Below are 19,091 nucleotides of genomic sequence, written 5' to 3'. Positions count from 1 at the left end.
TGTATAGTTGGGCATTCAGACCAGTAACTCTTTACTTCGCAATCTCTTGGCATGACCTGTTCCTGGCGATGGTATCTGAAGGCACCGTAGTGCCCTTAGCCTGGCTTGCGTGCCAGCACAGCTGGGAGTAGAGCACTCCCTGGATGGGCTCCTCAAACCCTGGAAACAAGTACAGGGAAGGATAGGATGGGTTCCCTTCTATATCAGGAAATCATTCCTTCTGGGCAGTCAGTGCCCTTCCCTTGGTTCCTGTTTCTTCTTATCTCAATCTCCTATTAGCCCACTGTCCCTCTGAAAGGAGAAAAATGTTAGGTAGCATCTGTCTACTTCAATATATTCACTGTGGATAGTGACATAGGGAAGATTTGGGGGAATAATTTAGAAACGAGGTACAATTCATTGTGGCAAGGGAGGGGAGGAAATGAGAATCTACTTCGGTGACACCCTAGAGGTCCGAAGGATCAGCAGATGTTTCCAAACCAATCCTGTGCCCAGAGAGGGTAACAACGTTTGCCACAGGAGGGCAACAAACAAAGAAAAGGGCAGATGTGGGGTGACATGGGAGAAGTTGTCAAGTGTTCCCTGCCCCCACTCAGCCCTTTTTTTGATATTACTTTAAAAGTCCACTGAGGATACTGTGGTCTAGCCTAGTTGCTCTCAGACTTAGAGTTCATTCAAGGACAAGTGAAATTTTAAAATTATAAAAAAGAATTAATATAAGCTTGACAACCTTTTATTTAACCAAAATTTACAAAACGAAGCAACTTTGTATCATCAGGTTGTTTTATAAAAAAACAACATTTTGACACCAAAAAAATAGGCAGGATGAACTGTCAGAACACAGAAAATGCCTTCAAAAGGAATCATTTGACTTTGGAATTCAGTACCTGGTTTGATCTTTCCTCCTTTTGCTTGAACGAGGGGAACCGTTTCCTGGCTCCCTATCAGTCTTTGGATGGGGTTTGGCCTCCTGTCTGCTAGTCTAGCTTTAGCTCCCACCTCAATTTCACACAGCACTCCATGTCTCTCCAAGCAATCTATAAGAAACAGAGGCTCAAACTCACAACAGGCTTACACAGATCTGCTGTTTCGCCTTTCTAGGGGGAAGGTAGGCGATGTCTCTTCAGAAACCTCTGACTTATAGAAGAAATGTGCTGTGTCCTCATCCTGCACTGCTGTGGGACTTGCCATCCTCTCCTATGGGAGGCATTTTGGGGGGTATCTGGATTCTTTTATCCCGCGACTTGCTCTAGACTTTGTTATGAAATACAGAAACCTGTTCTCTTGCTCTCCCATTACTGCTGGTGTACCACTTACTGCTTTCTTAGCAGTTACTTCCCAGGTGTCCATTCTCTTGCTATTCTCTCTCCTTCACCTGTGCAAACCCAACTCTGAGTTGTCATTTTTCTAAGAGGTCAGAGAATTCACTAAGGTGAAGACCACAGCTCCCTCCCTGATCCCACGCAATGTAAGTTGCTTCCTAAGGGAGAGAATAACCGGTTGGCAGAAATGTAGGCTGGGGCTCTTGGGGATCTGCACTTGTCTCTCATTCTTGGGGGGCAAGGGTTTCTGAAATAATCTGATTCATGAGTGAATTACAGGCTCTCGTCCTGCAACCTGAAAGCTATGCCATGTTCTCTCTAGGATCTAGGAGCTATCCTGCTGCCTGCTCCAGAGGTGTTGATGAGGTTTGACTGCTTGTTTTCCAGCTTCTCCCCCTCCCATTTTGATGCTGCATCTTCACTACCCTCTTTGAGGTGGCCAGGGCCGTCATGTTCTGTCTCCCACTCCTCTATCAAAATTCACTCTCATCTGTCCTCAGAGATAACTAAAGTGAAAAAGACCCTTAAAGTCACCCACCCCTTTTTTTCCCCCTCTTCCAAGCTGATGCCCATGGGAGAGTGCAGTCACCAGGGATCCAGCCTGACGTACACAGGAGTCTGTGCTTCCTCTTCCCTCAGGATGGGAGTCCATGGTGTCACTTCTGAAATGCCTGACGATGGATGGACCCTCTGGGACCTCATTGTTTATGCTTTGGGACATGCCACCCTCTGCAGGGAGGAAAATCTCTAGGTTTGTGCAGAACCTTATTCAGGGACTGCCCTGGATCTCTTTATGGAATAAGAAAACTTGTGTTTTTGATCTTCCACCTCCCCATAAAGCGCCGCTTACCATGTTTTTTCACTCTCCTTACAAGTGCTCTATACTATCTTGGTCTACTCGCTTCTTCCCAATAAAACTGGCTCTCAACTGTCCTTTGGCATAAGGCCAGAATAACTCACAGTAAGGTGAAAAAGACATGGAGCTCCCATTTTATCTATTCAAGCTGTTGTACAAGTGATGGGTCTAATGATTATATGCAGTGGGACCTGAAGTTTATAAGGGACTTGAACCTTTTCTACTTGCTTGGGGTGGGTGAGAAGTATTACAGAAGAGGTAACTGGTACCACTTTTGAAATCTTTGACTTATATATGGACTTTCTCTTGTCCCACTGTCCTGCTTTAGAATCCTTTTCCCTTACAAAATAATTAAAATGTGTTTTCTTGCTCTCCTCATGTTACCGAAGAACAAGAGTTGCATCGTCTCACAGGAGGGCATACTAGAACATACGAACAGGCCACGTGAACAAAGCCAAGCCAGCGGTGGATTTATGAAAAGAAATGATATAGGACTGCACACTCTCAAGATGGTGTGAGAGTGGGCAGGCCTAGAAGAAGAGCAACTCCACCTGAGCACAAAGAGGCTTAGGATGTTATGCAAAATATTCAAGTTTTAGTGGCGGTACTGTAGGCGTTCCCAAGGCGGGTCCCTGCTGTCCTTGCTGACCACTCCTTCCTGTGACAAGGTGGGAGTCCCTTGTTTTTACTTGGCTCTTGTTGGAACTGTCATGGAACACAGGGGGTGAAAATTTTTCCCTGTCCACAATGTTTATAGAATTATAATCTATTACAATTAGTTGAAGCTGCACTTTCCCTTGAGAGTAATCCACCTCTTCCTTTGTTTCCCACTTTCTCCTTCCCTTCCTGCCCCTTCTCTTCCTGCAGCCCTGTTCTTTCTGCCAGCGGTAACACTACCTCACCCCTTTGAGATTTTGGCAGGTGCTCTGTCTCCTCCCCACTTTTAAACGCATTTTTCATTTGTCCTTTGGGAAAGAGACTAGATAACTCAGAATAGGAGAGAAAATACCCATATATTTTTTTCTTTTGAAACAATGACTGTTGTTAGAACCAAAGTAATAAAGTCTTAATGACTGTACGTCAGGCATCATATTGTGGGTCTAAGGTTCTAGCAATTTAACAGTGTTGTCTGATTGCGAGATAGAATATTTGAAATGGAAACTATTACAGAAAATCTGTGACATGTGCTCACTGATATACTATGAACTGACTGCCTGCAGGAGGAAGGGGGCAAAGCAGCAATATCGCCTATGTTCCATTATTGTCAACATTACTGACACTGAGCAAGACCCTCCTCTCTCTGACCTTCAATGACCTCATCTGTAAAATGAAAGGATGAGCTCATGGTTTCCCAAAGTCCCTCAACAACTCTAAAATAATACATTCTCTTAGGAATGAGGATGAAAGCAGACCTAGATCCCTACAATAAATGACAAAGAATTGGGAGAAAAAGGTGCTTTGTGCCTATGGTTTCTAGATTCCAGGAACTTTGTCTCTGGCAATGATCTTAGAGTGGGTTTGCTACTCAGAGTAAAGGAAGTAGGAGGATTGCTCCAAAAAACTCTGATAAACCAGACGTTGGACTGCCCTCTCCCCCCCCACCCCCATTCCCAAGTCCAGGGTTGAATTGCCAGGGTTACTTCTCTGTAGGGCCTGGCTTTTCCTGCCTTGACTCATCTCCCACGTCATCATACACTCAGTATGACGCCGGGGCCAGAAGAAATTCCTGCTTGTGTCTTCAGACTTGCCGCATGAGGAACCAGCTGTGGTGTGTCAGCATCTCCCTGCAAACACCTCAGTACTCATGGACGTCTAAGAAGACTACCGAATACAACAGGCTGGGAGACTGGGGAGGAGAAAGCAGAGCACCTGTCCTTGTATTTCAGATTCTTCCTGGCAGGAACTGTCTAGCATCTCAACTCCCCGGGCTGGGGTAAAAGGAAAGCAGGAACCTCTGAGAAATATGCTGTCATATTGTATTGAGTCAGCTATATTTTCTAAGAGGAAGAATATTTTACCTACATTACTTCATTACTTACCTTTTAAAAATATTCATGGGTTGTTACTATCTATTTCTGAAAAAGCTTCGACATTGCCGTTGGTATATATCACTACCCATTTTCCCTTAATAAGGAATAATTTTTAAGGAAAAAGGATAAGGGCAGATAAATGCTAAGAGAAAGGGTAGGGGTAGATTTTAGCATAGTTTTTTTTTTTTTTTTAGGTATGTCACAAAAAACACTAGTAATAAAAAAAATGATAAATTAAACTTCATCAAAATTCAAAACCTTACCTGTCCAAAAGATACCATTCAGAAAGTAAAGATAAGGCACCAATTGGGAGAAATTATCTGCAAAACATAACATTCAACAAAATTCTTACACATGAACTATAAAACAGAATGTAAAACGGTCAATAAGACAATGCAATTTTAAAACTGGGCAAAGGTTTGAGCAGACACTTCATCAAGAAGATACATAAATGGTAACTAGGAGCTGTGGTAGAATTTGTCATGGCACCTGAAGGCCACAGGCAAAGGTTTGAACCACAGCCTATCTGAATCTTGGCATAATGACTCGTGATCCTCCTGTCACCAGAGAACAAGGGTTCTTGTACTGCCGCAGGAAGGAATTCCAGGATGTAGGAATAAGCAACGCAAACAAAGCCAAGAGAGGAGTGGATATATTAAAGGAAAGAACAAGAGTACACTCAAAATAATGGGCATGGGCAGGCCAGCAGGAGGGCAACTGCATGGAAGAACAGAGGCTTAGGATTTTATTCGAATGAGGGTGCAAAATATTCAAGTTCTAGGGGTGGAGTCTCAGACATTCCCAGGGTGGGTCCCCACTGACCATTCCTTCCCATTGGGAGGTGGGATTCCCTTGTTCTTATTTAGGCTTTGCCGGAACTGTCATGGTGACACATGGGGTGGAGATTTTTCTCTGCCCGTGATGTTAATAGTATTATGAATCTATTATAATTAGTCATAGCTGCACCTTTTCTTAAGAATGATCTCATCTCCTCCTTCCTTTGTTTCCTTCCCTTCCTTTGCCCTCTCTCCCTGCAGCCCTATTCTTTCTACCTACTGTAATACTCCCAAAATAGGAATGGATGGGAAGTTTCTGAGGAGCTAAGACAATCTCCCCTGGGAGGCTGTCATGAGACAGTCTCTCATCTCCTCCTGGGTTCGGATCAGGTATGGGCTTTCTGCCTTACCCCGCTCAAAACTGAGCTGCAGAACCTAAAAACCTCTTAGCCATAGTCTAGAACTGGCTCCTTAGCAATGGGGTTTCCCACATCTCAGGTTGCTGTCTCTGGCCCCTTTCGTCTCAGTATCATCCCTTTTGCTGTATGGGGCAAGGACCACGGGCAGCTGGCAGCTGGCACCTTCGGCTTACTCTCCTATTCACTGTCTACATAAATTATCTAAATCGAAAAGTGGCTTATTGTATCTTTACAAGTCAAATCATCCATGGCTTGGCTTTGTCTTGGGTATATGTGAGCTTGACAATAAGCACATGAGAAGATACTCAGCATCATTAGTTACCAGGGCAATACAAAGCAAAGCCATAGTGAGGGATCACTACACATCTATTAGAAAGGCTAGACTCAAAAAAGAATGACCACACCTAGTGTCAAAGAGGATGTAGAGTAAATGAAAAACTTAGACTCTTCAGGTGGAAATGTAAAGTAGTACAACTGTTTTGGAAAATATTTCACAATTTCTTTAAAAGTTAAACTTAAACAAACCACATGACCCAGCCATTTCAATCTTAGGCAATTTACTCAAGAGAAATGAAAGCATATGCCTACACAAAGATTTCTACATGAATGCTATAGCAGCTTTGTGTAATAGCTGAAAAATGGAAATAACCCAAATGGATAAATTATAGTATGTCCATATACAGGACTATTACTCAGCACTAAAAAGGAAGAAACTATTGATAACAGAATGGAATCATTAATCCGTAACAAAGATAGTGCATATTAAATGATTCAATTTATATAAAATTCTAGAAAATGCAAACTAGTGTACAGTGACAGAAAGCAGATTAGTGGTCACCTGGGAGTGGAACGTGAAGGAGGGGTGGATTGCAAAGGGTCATGAGGAAAATTTGGGTGTGATATGTTCATCATCTTGGCTTGTAATGGCTTCCTGGGTATATACATATATCAAAACGTATCGAATTATACACTTAAAAATGTGCAGGTTATTGTATGTCAACTATAACTCAATAAAGCCATGCAAACATGCAACCTGATCTGTTTTTTTAATCACTCTGGCTGCTGTGAAAAGGGGCTGCGAAGGATAAGAGTAGAAGATGGGAGTCCTTAGGAGGCTGGTGCAATGATCTGGGTGAGAGATGCTGGTGGCTGTTGAGACAGTGGAAGCGGAGAGGAGTAGACAGATGTGAGATCTATTTTGAGACCTAAACAACAATGTGCTAGCAGTTTGATGTCTCTTCTTCAGAGAATTCTCCCTTGCGTCCCTGGTCCAGGTCACATAAATGTAGGATATCATTTCTCATGGCTCTCTGTACTCACCTTCCATGCTCCATCAAAGTTTATAATTGTGTATATATCTGTAATTCTATGACTGCTTCTCTCTACCTCTAGACCACAAGTACCAGAAGGGCAGGGTTTGTATCACTCGCCACTCTGTCCCAAGTGCCTTGTCCAATGGTTGGCATGCAGAAAAGGTATGTGATGGTTTTAAAACATGTCTGCATATCATTTAATTTTTCTGCCATCAAGGAGTGTCATATATCTCCCAAGGCTGTCTGAAAGGTAATAGAACCCTGCTTTCTCTCTCTTTGGTTATTTACCCTCTTCACCTAGCCCCCCTGCTGTAAGGAAGCCTGGGCCACATATAGGGGTTCCAGCTGGCAACTCCAGCTGAGGTTCTGTTAATATCAATGGGTAAACATGACACTAAATGTTCAAGATGACTCCAGCCCCAGCCACAGTGTGACGACAACCACATGAGAAATCGTAAGAGAAAACCATCTAGCTGAGCCCAGTCACCAACAGAGCCATGAGAGATAAAAATAATTGTTCTTGTTGTAAGTCATTAAGTTTCAGGGTAGTTTGTCATGCACCAATAGATAATTGAAACAAATTTGGTAAATATTTTTTGAATGAATGAATGAGTGACGATAGAGCGAGGCTATTTCAGCTTTTTTCACGATGTGAATCTTAGCTGGCAAGTCTGTTTCACCTTCCTGACCACGTCCTGAAGATCCTGGAAGCCCTGATTCAGAAACGAAAGTCTGTGCTCTTCAGACTTATCAAAAGGAGACATGAAAACTCCCTACCCTCAACCCCACAGAGAACATGGCAAGGCCATCAAAAGTTAGCTCTGGCAGTGATCTCAAGGGAATAACTTGTCTGTGAATTCTTAATCTTGAGTCCATGAACAGCTTCAGGGGAACAAAAATGCATACATTTTATGTGTGTGCATATACATTCTCCTGGAAAGAGAGTCCCCAGGGTCTACCTTTCATCAGATTTTCAAGAGTCTGTCCCCAAAATGTTAGGACTGCAGGTGAAAAAGGGTTTCTATGGAAAGTAACCTCACAGGGTAATCTGATCATAAATACCTAACTGGACAGGTCATGGTGGATAGTCACCCAGGTATATAACTTTTTTAGTAAAAGGTTTATCTTTGCCTTAAGCAAGCCCTGTCCACTGTTTTTCTGCATCTTGGTTAACACACCTTTGAAATAAGCTAACCCCGCTCAAGAGAGCACACAATCTCATTAACCATGCTGTAATCCAATCTTCACCTTCACGTAGTCTTCCTTATATGCTCTACTTAATTTTAAATGCATAAGGAAACTGCAAAACTGTCATTCTTCATAGAATTTGACATCTTACTTCCTGGCAATTGTCATCAGTTTTGACTCAAACAAACTCAAAAAATTCTCGATTTCTGGTGAAGATGGCGCAGTAGGTAAACGCTGTGCTTACTTTCTCGCATGACCACATCAAAATTACAACTAAACTACAAAACAACCATCATTGAGAATCGCCTAAAATCTTGCTGAACTGAAGCCCTATAACTAAGGATGTGCAGAAGAAGCCACCGAGACCGGTAAGAGAGGTAGAGACCTGGAATGGGCTGGTTCCACACACACGTGACCATTAAAAATTGGGAGGGATACCTCGGCTGCAGAGGTCACCCCTGGAGGAGTGAGGGGTCCCAAGCCTCCCCCCCCAGCCCAGGGTCCCAGTGCTGGGGAGAGAAGTCCCCATAATTTCTGGCTGTGATAACCAGCGGAGATTGTGGCTGAGTGAGACTAGGGCAACTGCACTCCCAGGTGCTCCTCTTAAAGCGAAGATGAGGCAGGGATTTACCCACCAACAGAATTACTGGCTCTGTGCTCCAGCACTGGGGCAGCAGCTGGAGAGGCAGCAGGGACACATGGTGGGGAACCGAGTTGTCTGGCTTCAGGCCAGGGGCTGGACAGGCAGCTTTCTCCTGGATGGAGGAGCTGGCCGAAGCCATTATTTCTTTTTGAGCCCTCCCCTTTTCTGAGTGCAGATGCAGATGGATGCCATATCTGATCTCCGTCAAGCTGGCTAATGCCATTGGTTCCCATACCCTGGTGATTCAAGACCATGTCCCACCACGCCTAACTTTGGAGCACACCCAAGCTGCTTCCAGTGGCTTTTTCATACAAACTGCTGCCTTGGCTCATGCTGCAGACTCTCTTAGAGTCTCTCAAAGGTTTTTGAATCCCAGACAAGCAGCATCTAGCTTGAGCATGTCCTGTTACCTCTGGCTGAGCAGCCCTAAGCCTGGCACTAGAGGCAGCCGGCCTTGGTTGGCAGCTTGGCCTCTCAAGGCACTTCTGAGCACAGCACAGGGAGTAGCCATCTGTGGATTTCTTTGTGGCTCCTACCAGGTGGCCCCAGGTGGGGCACTGGCTGCAGCTGAACTTGATCTACAATGAGTCCCCTGCCAGATAGCCCTGGGGTGGGTACCCCCAGTGGCCAGCTTTGAAATGAGGACACTTTAAACCGCCTCTGGGACAACATCAAGTGTACCAACATTCACATTATAGGGGTACCAGAAGGAGAAGAGAGTGAGCAAGGGATTGAAAATCTATTTGAAGAAATAATGACCGAAAACGTCCCCTAACCTGGTGGAGGAAATAAATATACAAGCTCAAAAAGCACAGAGCATCCCAAACAAGATGAACTCAACAGGCCCACACCAAGGCACATTATAATTAAAATTTCAAAGATTAGGGGTGGCCAGTTATCTCAGTTGGTTAGAACACGATGCTCGCAACACCAGGGTTGCTGGTTCCATCTCACATGGACCAGTGTGAGCTGCGCCCTCCACAACTAGATTGAAACAACTATTTGACTTGGAGCTAATGGGTCCTGGAAAAACACACTTAAAAAATTTTTTGTTTTAAATTTTTTAAAAAGTCAAAGACTAAAGACAAAGAGAATCTTAAAAGCAGCAAGAGAAAAACAGTTACCTACAAGGGAGCTTCCATAAGACTATCAGCTGATTTCTCAACAGAAACTTTGCAGGCCAGAAGGGACTGGCAGAAAATATTCAAAGTTATGAAAAGGAAAGACCTACAACCAATATTACTCTATACAGCAAAGTTATCATTTAGAATCGAAGGACAGATAAAGAGCTTCCCAGACAATAAAAAGCTAAATTAGTGTATCATCACCAAATCAGTATTACAAAAAATGTTAGAGGGACTTCTTTAAGACAAAGGAGAAAAAAATAAAAAATATGAATAACAAAATGGCAATAACTACATATCTATCAACAATTACTTTAAATGTGAGTGGATTAAATGCTCCAATCAAAAGACAGAGGGTGGCTGAATGGATAAGAAAACAAGAACCTTACATATACTGCCTATAAGAGAATCACTTCAGATCAAAAGACACACAGAGCAAACTGTAAGTAAAGGGATGGAAAAAGATATTTCATGAAAATGGAAACAAACAACAAAAAAACACTGTGGTAGCAATACTTATACCAGACAAAATTGATTTTAAAACAAAGACTACAACAAAAGGAAAAGAAGGACCTAGTAATCCCTCATCTGGGTATTTATCTGAACAAACCCAAAATGTTACTTCGAGCGGACATGCTCATCCATATGTTCATTGCAACATTATTTACATGAGCCACAATATGAAGGCAAACCAGGTGTTTCTGAATAGAGGAATGGATAAAGAAGTAGTACCATGTTTCCCCGAAAATAAGACCTAGCCGAACAATCAGCTCTAATGCATCTTTTGGAGCCAAAATTACTACAAGATCCTATAGTCTTATTTTACTATAATATAAGACCGGGTCTTATATAATACATATAAGACCCGGTCTTATAATATATAACATATTATATTATATAATATGTTATATAATATAATATATAAAACCTGGTCTTATATTAATTTTTGCTCCAAAAGATGCATTAGAGCTGATTGCCCAGTGCATTAGAGCTATTTTTGGGGAAACAGGGTATGTACAATGGAATAGTACTCAGCCTTGGCAGAAATGTTGCCATACGTGTGGCTCAGGGGAAGAGTGCAGAATGTGTGATCCCCAGGGGAGTAGGAGAGAGCATAAGGAAGCCTGCACATTGGTTCTGCCACACTACACTGGAATCTTTCCCCCTTATAACCTGGCTATGTATCCTTACTATATCACTGTAATAAGATTTAGTAATAAATACAACTATGTACTGAGTCCCATGAGTTCTTTTAGCAAATTCCTGAGTGTGGGGTGGTCTTGTTATACCCCTGACACAGTTGCCATTCCATGGTGTTTCTTCAGTTGCCATTCCGTGGTGTTCTTCCTTGGTGTTCTCTAGTATTCAAATTCCCATTGGCTCTCTTTACAAAGGCAGTTGTGAGAATGTAGGTTTATTTGAAGCTCTGAAATAATAGCTAAATGCTGAAGAAAAGGATCCAATAATCCACTGAGTGAAGCCTACTTATTTCTTGTTCATAATTTTCAGTATCTCTTTAGCAATAGGATTATGCATGTTGAAAGAGCCAACAGTTTTATTACAGAACTCCATTGCTTAAAGGAATTTGTTGAATGCATTAAAGAAAATATTGGCAAAATATTTATCCCTTTAAGTGTCAAGGCTGTTCTTAAAAGGAACAACATTATCTATGAACAGGTAAAGAAATTCTTACTTGAAGTGGATAATTATTATGCCACTTGCAGTGATTATCTTTTGAAATGATTTCATCCTTTAAAGAATTTTGTTCTTCTACATGGTGTTACTAAGTACTCTTCCAACATGGGAGCAAGTGAAATTTTCATAAGGTATATTGAAAAATAAGGGAATAAAAGTTGATGACAACGCTCTTTTTCTGTCAGTGCACATCTTTTTTTTTTTTTAATGTGAATCAAGGTGCTCCCTTTTAAATGTGTAGATAAATCATGTAAATTATAGAAAAATTTAAGACAATTTTTTTAGAAATAAAAATTTTAGGTAGGCAACTGTAAGGAACATAATAGTCATGCATGCCAAGGCTACATGATTCTTCCACAGGCCCTAAGATGAGAGGTCGATGCCCTGGTTTATCAAGAATTCTTGGCCAGTACATATTACAAAAGTACAAGTATTATTTGCTGTTATACTTAGTCCTGGGCAGAAGTTCTGTCCCAAAAATACATTATGTGCAAAGCCGCGTAGCCATACCAAGGTATGCTGAAGTACTGGAGCCATGAAAGCCAAGGCACAATAGTTCTGAGATTGACCAACAGCCCTGAAAATATCCCCATAAACACAAAATAGATGGTCATGGAAAGTGTTGCTATGGATACCATACTCTGACCTGCTGTCGAGGCCAGTGCCATAAAAGTGGCCAAATAAGCCACCATCTTAAGAATAAACATCACAATGAAGAAGGGCTCTACCACTGGTTCAATTCTGACAAGAAGCATAGTATACAAGTAAATATAATACTTGGTAACATCCTCATGGGTAGTAAATCAAACAACAGTTTTGCAAAGAAATAAGATGACAACCCTGTAGTATCCATTGATATATCCATGGATAAAGAGCTTCTTCTTGACCACACAGAGCTCCATGGATGATATATTGCTGAAACACTGGTTGGTCGTCAGGAGAAGAGCACCCCACCTCTATTCTGGATTACTGTAGGGAGGGTCACTTTTTAGATAATAGGAAAAGGCACCTACAACCAGTCCCAGGAAGACCGTTACAATTATCTGAGCTATAGAGGACTGGTGATCATCTAGTAGGTTTTTGAATGAACACTTGGAAATCCATTTGAGTTGATGGCAAAAGGAGGTGGCATAGGTGATCTTAAAGGCTACACTCTTCTTCTTTTTCTGAACCCCTGAGAGTTGATCTAACTCAAATTTCATTTCTCTGAAGAAAGTGGAGTTGATATAAATGCTAATTTTTCTGAGCGGCTTACCTCTCTTTGAAGGCTCTTCCATCTCTTTGGCTTCTTCATCTTCATTCTCTCTGTTTAATATCACAGCAGAGGAGTCTTCATTAATGATATCCAGGAAGTCTGCAGGGTTATTATAGGGCTCACAGTGGTGACCAGCTGATGCAAAGTACCCCAAGGCCTCCTGAGCAAGACCATGCATGGAACATTACTCTTCCTGAGGCCAACAAGGTGAGGCTATCAAACAACTTGAAGATGGAAAAATGAGGGTTATAAATGGAGCAGATGATGGTTCATCCCTGTTTAGACATCTTCTTCAGGATCAAAAGGACAACATTTGCTAAGCTCGAGTCAAAGCTGGTTGTAGCCTCATTTAGGCACAAGATGGATGTATCAGTAAAAAGTTCCATTCCAGTACTAGTCCTTTTTCTTTCTCCTCCAGACACACCAAGGATAAACTGAGTTCCAACCTTGGAATCCTCCACTTTAGCCAGACCTAACTCTTGAACGACCATGTTTATCTGTTTGTTTTTTTTCATGATTCATCATAGTTGTTGGAAGCCAAAGAGCTGCTGAGAACTGTATATTTTCTCTCACTGTCAAGAGTTCTCATCACAACATCATCTTGTACCACATAACCTGAGTTACATTTGAAATTGGCAGGTTCAGGTGCTCCATGTATCAAAACATCTCCAGATAATCCCTGTGGATCTTTCCTTGCAGCTAAGACATCTAACAGTGATTTGCCTCCGCCTGTGGGTTTCAGAATGGCCTTGAGGCCAGGTCTTCCGATTCCATTAATATTCATTAGTATTTCTTTCTCAACTGTTTTTCAACCAAGTAGAAAGCCACTCTTCACTTTTACTCGATAGCAGATATTATGAAAACTTAACACAGCTCCTTAACACAGTAAATGTCTACAGGTCATTGGAGGTCATCCCAGGGAAGACCATTGGTGTTTGTTTGTGACACTGGGATAAAAACATGGTCATTACTGGAAGACATCAGGAGAGTTTCTGCCTTCACATGCTATGAACAGCCTGGGACTGCACAGGCCCGGGGTCGCAGTCACAGTCTGGACCGCAGACGGCAAGTGGGGCTTGGTGGATATTTTTAAAAGTCATCGATCAAAAGGTGCAATGCAATCCTGAAGAATGCAAAAACAACTTATACCACGAAAGATGGTATTATGTGTTTCAACAAATCAAATTTGAAGCGCAATCCTCAGAGGTGTTAACTTTATATACCAGTACATGCTCAAACTGAGCATGTACTCAACATAACACTAATGTTGAGTGTGTTTGCTCACTAATGGATGTTCAATAGACAAAAGAATGAAATGAGCTGAATGTGACCATTATAGAAGCTATGTTACAATGCAATGGAACTTAGACTGTTATTGTAAGGAATTTTATAAGCAAATTCTACAAAACAAGGATTCATTAAGGAGAGCCAAATCATCATGGAAATATAAAGAAGCATGTAACTTAGATACTTGATATTTCAGATAAATAATTTTTAAGTATGTTCTATGCAATATTTTTCTTTGATCTCAGTGTACATTGCATAGACAATTACTAATAATTTACATGTAACTAGGCATCTTGTATTTTTAATTGTTAAGTTTGGTAAACCTTGACACACGGGTTACTTGTGCAGAGATACAGCCCAAAAGGCCTTCTCCAAGGCACATTATATTAAAACTGTTAAAAATTAATGACAAGGAAAGGCAGCCAGAGAAAAGAAGACAGTAACCTATAAAGGAAATCCCATTAGATTATCATTGGATTTTTTCAGCAGAAACTCTACAAGCTAGAAGGGAGTGGAATTAAATATTCAAACTATTGAAAGAGAATAATTACCAGCCATAAACATAATTATAGTGGGGGACATAAATACCCCATTGACAGCTATGGATAGATCATCGAAACAGAAAATCAATAAAGAAATATCAGCTTTAAATGACACATTAGACCAAATGGACATAATCAACATTTACAGAGCCTTTCATCCAAGAGCACCAGACTACACATTCTTCTATAGTGCATATAGGACATTCTCAAGAATAGACCATATGTTGGGACACAAAACTAGCTTCAACAAATTTAAGAAGACTGAAATCATACCAACCATATCCTCTGACCATAATGCTTTGAAAATCAACTGCGAAAAGAAAGTGGGGAAAACCACAAGTATGTGGGGATTAAACAACATGGTAATAAAGGGTGACTGGGTCAAAGAAGAAATTAAAGAAGAGATCAAAAGATACATAGGGACAAATGAGAATGACAACACAACATATCCAAACTTTTGGGATGCAGCAAAAGTGGTAATAAGGGGGAAGTTTATATCATTACAGGCCTACCTCAAGAAACAGGAAAAATCCCAAACAAATAACCCAATATTACATTTTTAAAAAATTAGAAAAAGAAAAACAAACAAAGCCCAAAATCAGCAGGGGAAGGAATAAAACTTAAAGCAGAATTAAATGTAATGGAGAATGAAAAGGCAATAGAAAACTATTAATTCAACAAAGAGCTGGTTCTTTGAAAAGATTAGTAAAATTGACAAAGCCCCAGCTAGACTCACTAAGGAAAAAAGAGAAAAGACTCAAACAAAATCAGAAATGAAAGAGGAGAAGTTATGACAGACACTGCAGAAATACAAAGCATCAAACAAGATTACTATGAAAGACTATATGGTGCCAAATTTAATAACCTAGAAGAAATGGACAAGTTCTTAGAAACCTTCCAAGACTGAATCAAGAAGAATTGGAAAACCTAAATAGACAGTAAGGAAATTGAAACAGTCATCAAAAACCTCCCCAAAAGTAAAAGACCAGGACCAGATTCTTCCCTAGTGAATTCTATCAGACATTCAAAGATGATTTAATACCTATTCTTTTCAAACTCCTCCAAAAAGTTGAATTAGAGGCAATACTTCCTAACTTACCTTATGAGGCCAACATTACCCTGATACCAAAACCTGGCAAGAATAACACATAAAAAAGAAAACTATAGACCAATATCTCTGATAAATACAGATGCAAAAATCCTAAACAAAACATTAGCAAATCAAATACAACAATGTATTAAAAAGATTATACATCATGATCACTTGGGGTTCATTTCAGGGGTGCAAAGAGGTTCAACATGTGCAAATCAATCACTGTGATACACCACATAAACAAAATTAAGGATAAAAATCATATGATCATATCAATAGATGCAGAAAAAGCATTTGACAAGATATAACATCCATTTATGATTAAAACATTCAATAAAATGGGTATAGAAAGAAAGTATCTCAACATAATAAAGACCATATAACTACAAACCCTCAGCTAATAACATACTCCATGGTGAAAAATGGAAAACTTTTACTGTAAGATCAGGAACAAGACAAGGATACCCACTCTCACCACTATTATTCAACATAGTATTAGAAGTCCTAGACAGAGCAACGAAGCAAGAGAAAGAAATAAAAGGCATCTAAATTGGGAATGAGGAAGTAAAATGGTCATTTTTTGCAGATGACACGATTCTTTATATGGAAAACCCTAAAGACTCCACCAAAAAGACTATTAGAAACAACAAATAAATACAGTAAAGTTGCAGGATACAAAATCAATGTACAAAAATCCATTGTGTTCCTACATACTAATAATAAAATTTCAGAAAAAGAAATGAAAAAAAATCATTTTGCAATTGCAACAAATATAATAAAATACCTAGAAATAAACTTAACAAAGGATGTGAAGGACCTATACACTGAAAACTATGAGACATTATTAAAAGAAATTGAAGAAGACACAAAGAAATGGAAAGATATTCTGTGTTCATGGATTGGAAAAATCAACATAGTTAAAATGGCCATATTACCCAAAGCAATACACAGATTTAATACAATCCCCATCAAAATTCTGTCATTTTTTAAAGAAATAGAATAAAAAAATCACCATATTTGTATGGTACCACAAAAGACTCCTAATGTCCAAAGTAATACTAAGAGAAAAAGAACAAAGCCAGAGGTATCACACTCCCTGACTTCAAATTATATTACAAAGCAACAATAATCAAAATAGCATGGTATTGGCAGAAAAACAGACACACAGACCAATGGAACATAATTGGGAACTTAGGAATAAACCCACATATATGGGCAAATAATTTTTGACAAAGGAGCCAAAAACATATAATAAAGAAAACAAAACCTCTTCAATAAATGGTGGTGGGAAAATTGGAAAGCCACATGCAAAAGAATCAGACTAGATTGTTATTTGTCACCATACACAAAAATTAATTCAAAATGGATCGAAGACCTAAATATAAGACCTGAAACAATAAATTGCAGTGAAGAAACATAGATACTAAATTTATGAACGTTGGTCTTAGAGAGGATTTTATGAATTTGACCTCAAAGGCAAGGGAAGTAAAAACAAAAATAAATAAATGGGTCTATATCAAACTAAAAACTTCTGTACAGCAAAAGAAACCATCAACAAAACAAAGAGGCAACTAAATGAATAGAAGATATTTGCAAAACATACCTCTGATAAGGGACTAATATCCAAAATATATAAAGAACTCATACAACTCAACGACAACAATGAAACTATCCGATTGAAAAATGGGCAAAGGACCTGAACAGACAATTCTCCAAAGAAGACATACAAACAGCCAATAGATATATGAAAAGACGCTTAGCTTCACTAGCTATTTAGGGAAATGCAAATCAAAACCACAATGAGCCACCACCTCACACTTGTTAGAATGGCTCATATCAACAAGATAAGTAATAACAAGTATTGGAGAGATTGTGGGGAAAAGGAACCCTCATGTAGGAATGCTGGTGGGAATGTAAATTGGAACAGCTACTATGAAAACAGCATTGAGTTTTCTCAAAAAATTAAGAATAGAATTACCATATGACCCAGCAATTCCTCTTCTGGGTATCAACCCAAAAAACCTGAAAACATTTATCTGTAAAGATATATGTGCTCCAATGTTCACTGTAGCATTATTTATGGTGTCCAAGACATGGAAACCACCAAAGTGTCCTTTGATAGATGATTGGATAAAGAAAATGTGGTATATATACACAATGGAATACTATTCGGCGGTAAGAAAAGATAAAATGAAGTACTGTCATTTTGCAACAACATGGATGAATCTTGAGAATATCATATTAAGTGAAATAAAACAGATGGGAAAAGTAAAAAACCATATGATTTTACTCATATATAGGATATAAAACTGAAAGCAACAAATGAACAAGACAAACAAACAAAAACTCATAGACACAGACAACAGTAAGTATAGTGGTTACCAGAGGAAAAAGGGGGAAGGGGGAGGTAGAAAACGGTAAAGAGGGTCAAATATATGGTGATGGAAGAAGATTTGACTTCAGGTGGTGAACACACAATGCAATATACAGATGATGTACCACAGAATTTATACACTTGAAACCTATATAGTTTTATTAACCAATGTCACCTTAAATTTAATTTAAAAATAAATTTAAAAAAGAAACTGATAGGTTAACTGATAAGACTGACCTCATGGAAAATTGAGAGGTTGTTGGGAGATATTGGAAAATTAACCATAATATATATCTAAAAAAGCCTGAAAGTTGGGAGAAAGGCACTTACTAATTTCAAAAATAGGTTGTGCAATAAAGGAAAAAAATTATAGTAACCTTGCCTGGTTCAAGGAGAACAATATTTATATAGACATATTATGAAAAACACTGCATATTGATTTAACTAAATATTGCTATAAAAATATTTTAGAAGGATGAGGTGATGGCAGTACCATGTAAGAGAAGAAAATCCTCATTTACAATGATAAGGTATCATAGAATTTTGTATCAAATGAATAAAAAGATAATAATAAAGACATCTCTTTATTGCTATATGCTCTGAAACATGCCTGCCATTAACTACCTACTCCAAAGCAATGACTTCTCTTCCATTTTAATCATTTAGTTGCTTTCTGCTTGTCTCTAATCTGAGTGCTATGTTCTATTTTATATAATCCTGCATTCTGCTATTAGCATTGCTGCAGCATTAATTGTCAAATATATACAGAGTACCTATTATGAACCACACACTTTTAATTATATTCCCTTTGCCAGAAAACAATTAACTCCCTGATGGATCAGAGTGGAAACACAGTTTTCCTCCTCTTTCCATCCCTTGTCCACTCACCCCCCAATCATGCTTTTGGGGAGCAGGTGAAGAACAGTAATGGAAAATAGCCGCTGGGGGGTTTTCCACTGCCCTCTTCCCAGAGCTTCATGAGGGTGTCCCATACTCGGGCGCCAGTAGTTGAAAGCTGTCTTCTGGTAGGCCAACAACCCCATCATCCAGTATCAATTCTCAGTTTTGATGGAATACGGGGTACTCTTAAATTAGAGTCATTGTTTGTGAACCCCCACTAGCTGGGAAATCTCCTTACCTCCCCAACAGGAAGCACATTTACCTACAAAACAAA

General features: G+C 39.7%; 1 long non-coding RNA gene and 1 pseudogene across 3 annotated transcripts in view; both read right to left on the bottom strand.

Moving 5' to 3' along the window:
* The window catches only part of LOC109460187 (uncharacterized), an 81,905-nt gene that overhangs the window by 34,390 nt on the left and 28,424 nt on the right, over positions 1 to 19,091 (bottom strand). The window contains exon 2 of one of the 3 annotated variants that reach the window (XR_012494736.1): positions 4,472 to 4,528. The exons of the other annotated variants lie outside the window; for them this stretch is intronic. This is a non-coding gene — a long non-coding RNA (uncharacterized LOC109460187). The remainder of the gene's footprint in view (positions 1 to 4,471; positions 4,529 to 19,091) is intronic. 3 annotated transcript variants of the gene reach the window in all.
* LOC109460186 (broad substrate specificity ATP-binding cassette transporter ABCG2) lies at positions 11,634 to 13,602 on the bottom strand (annotated as a pseudogene).

The sequence above is a fragment of the Rhinolophus sinicus genome, linkage group LG03 (genome assembly GCF_036562045.2).
Source record: "Rhinolophus sinicus isolate RSC01 linkage group LG03, ASM3656204v1, whole genome shotgun sequence".
Lineage (NCBI taxonomy): Eukaryota > Metazoa > Chordata > Mammalia > Chiroptera > Rhinolophidae > Rhinolophus > Rhinolophus sinicus.
The sequence above is the reverse complement of the archived record's forward strand: the minus strand, read 5'-3'. Positions and strand labels throughout refer to the sequence as shown.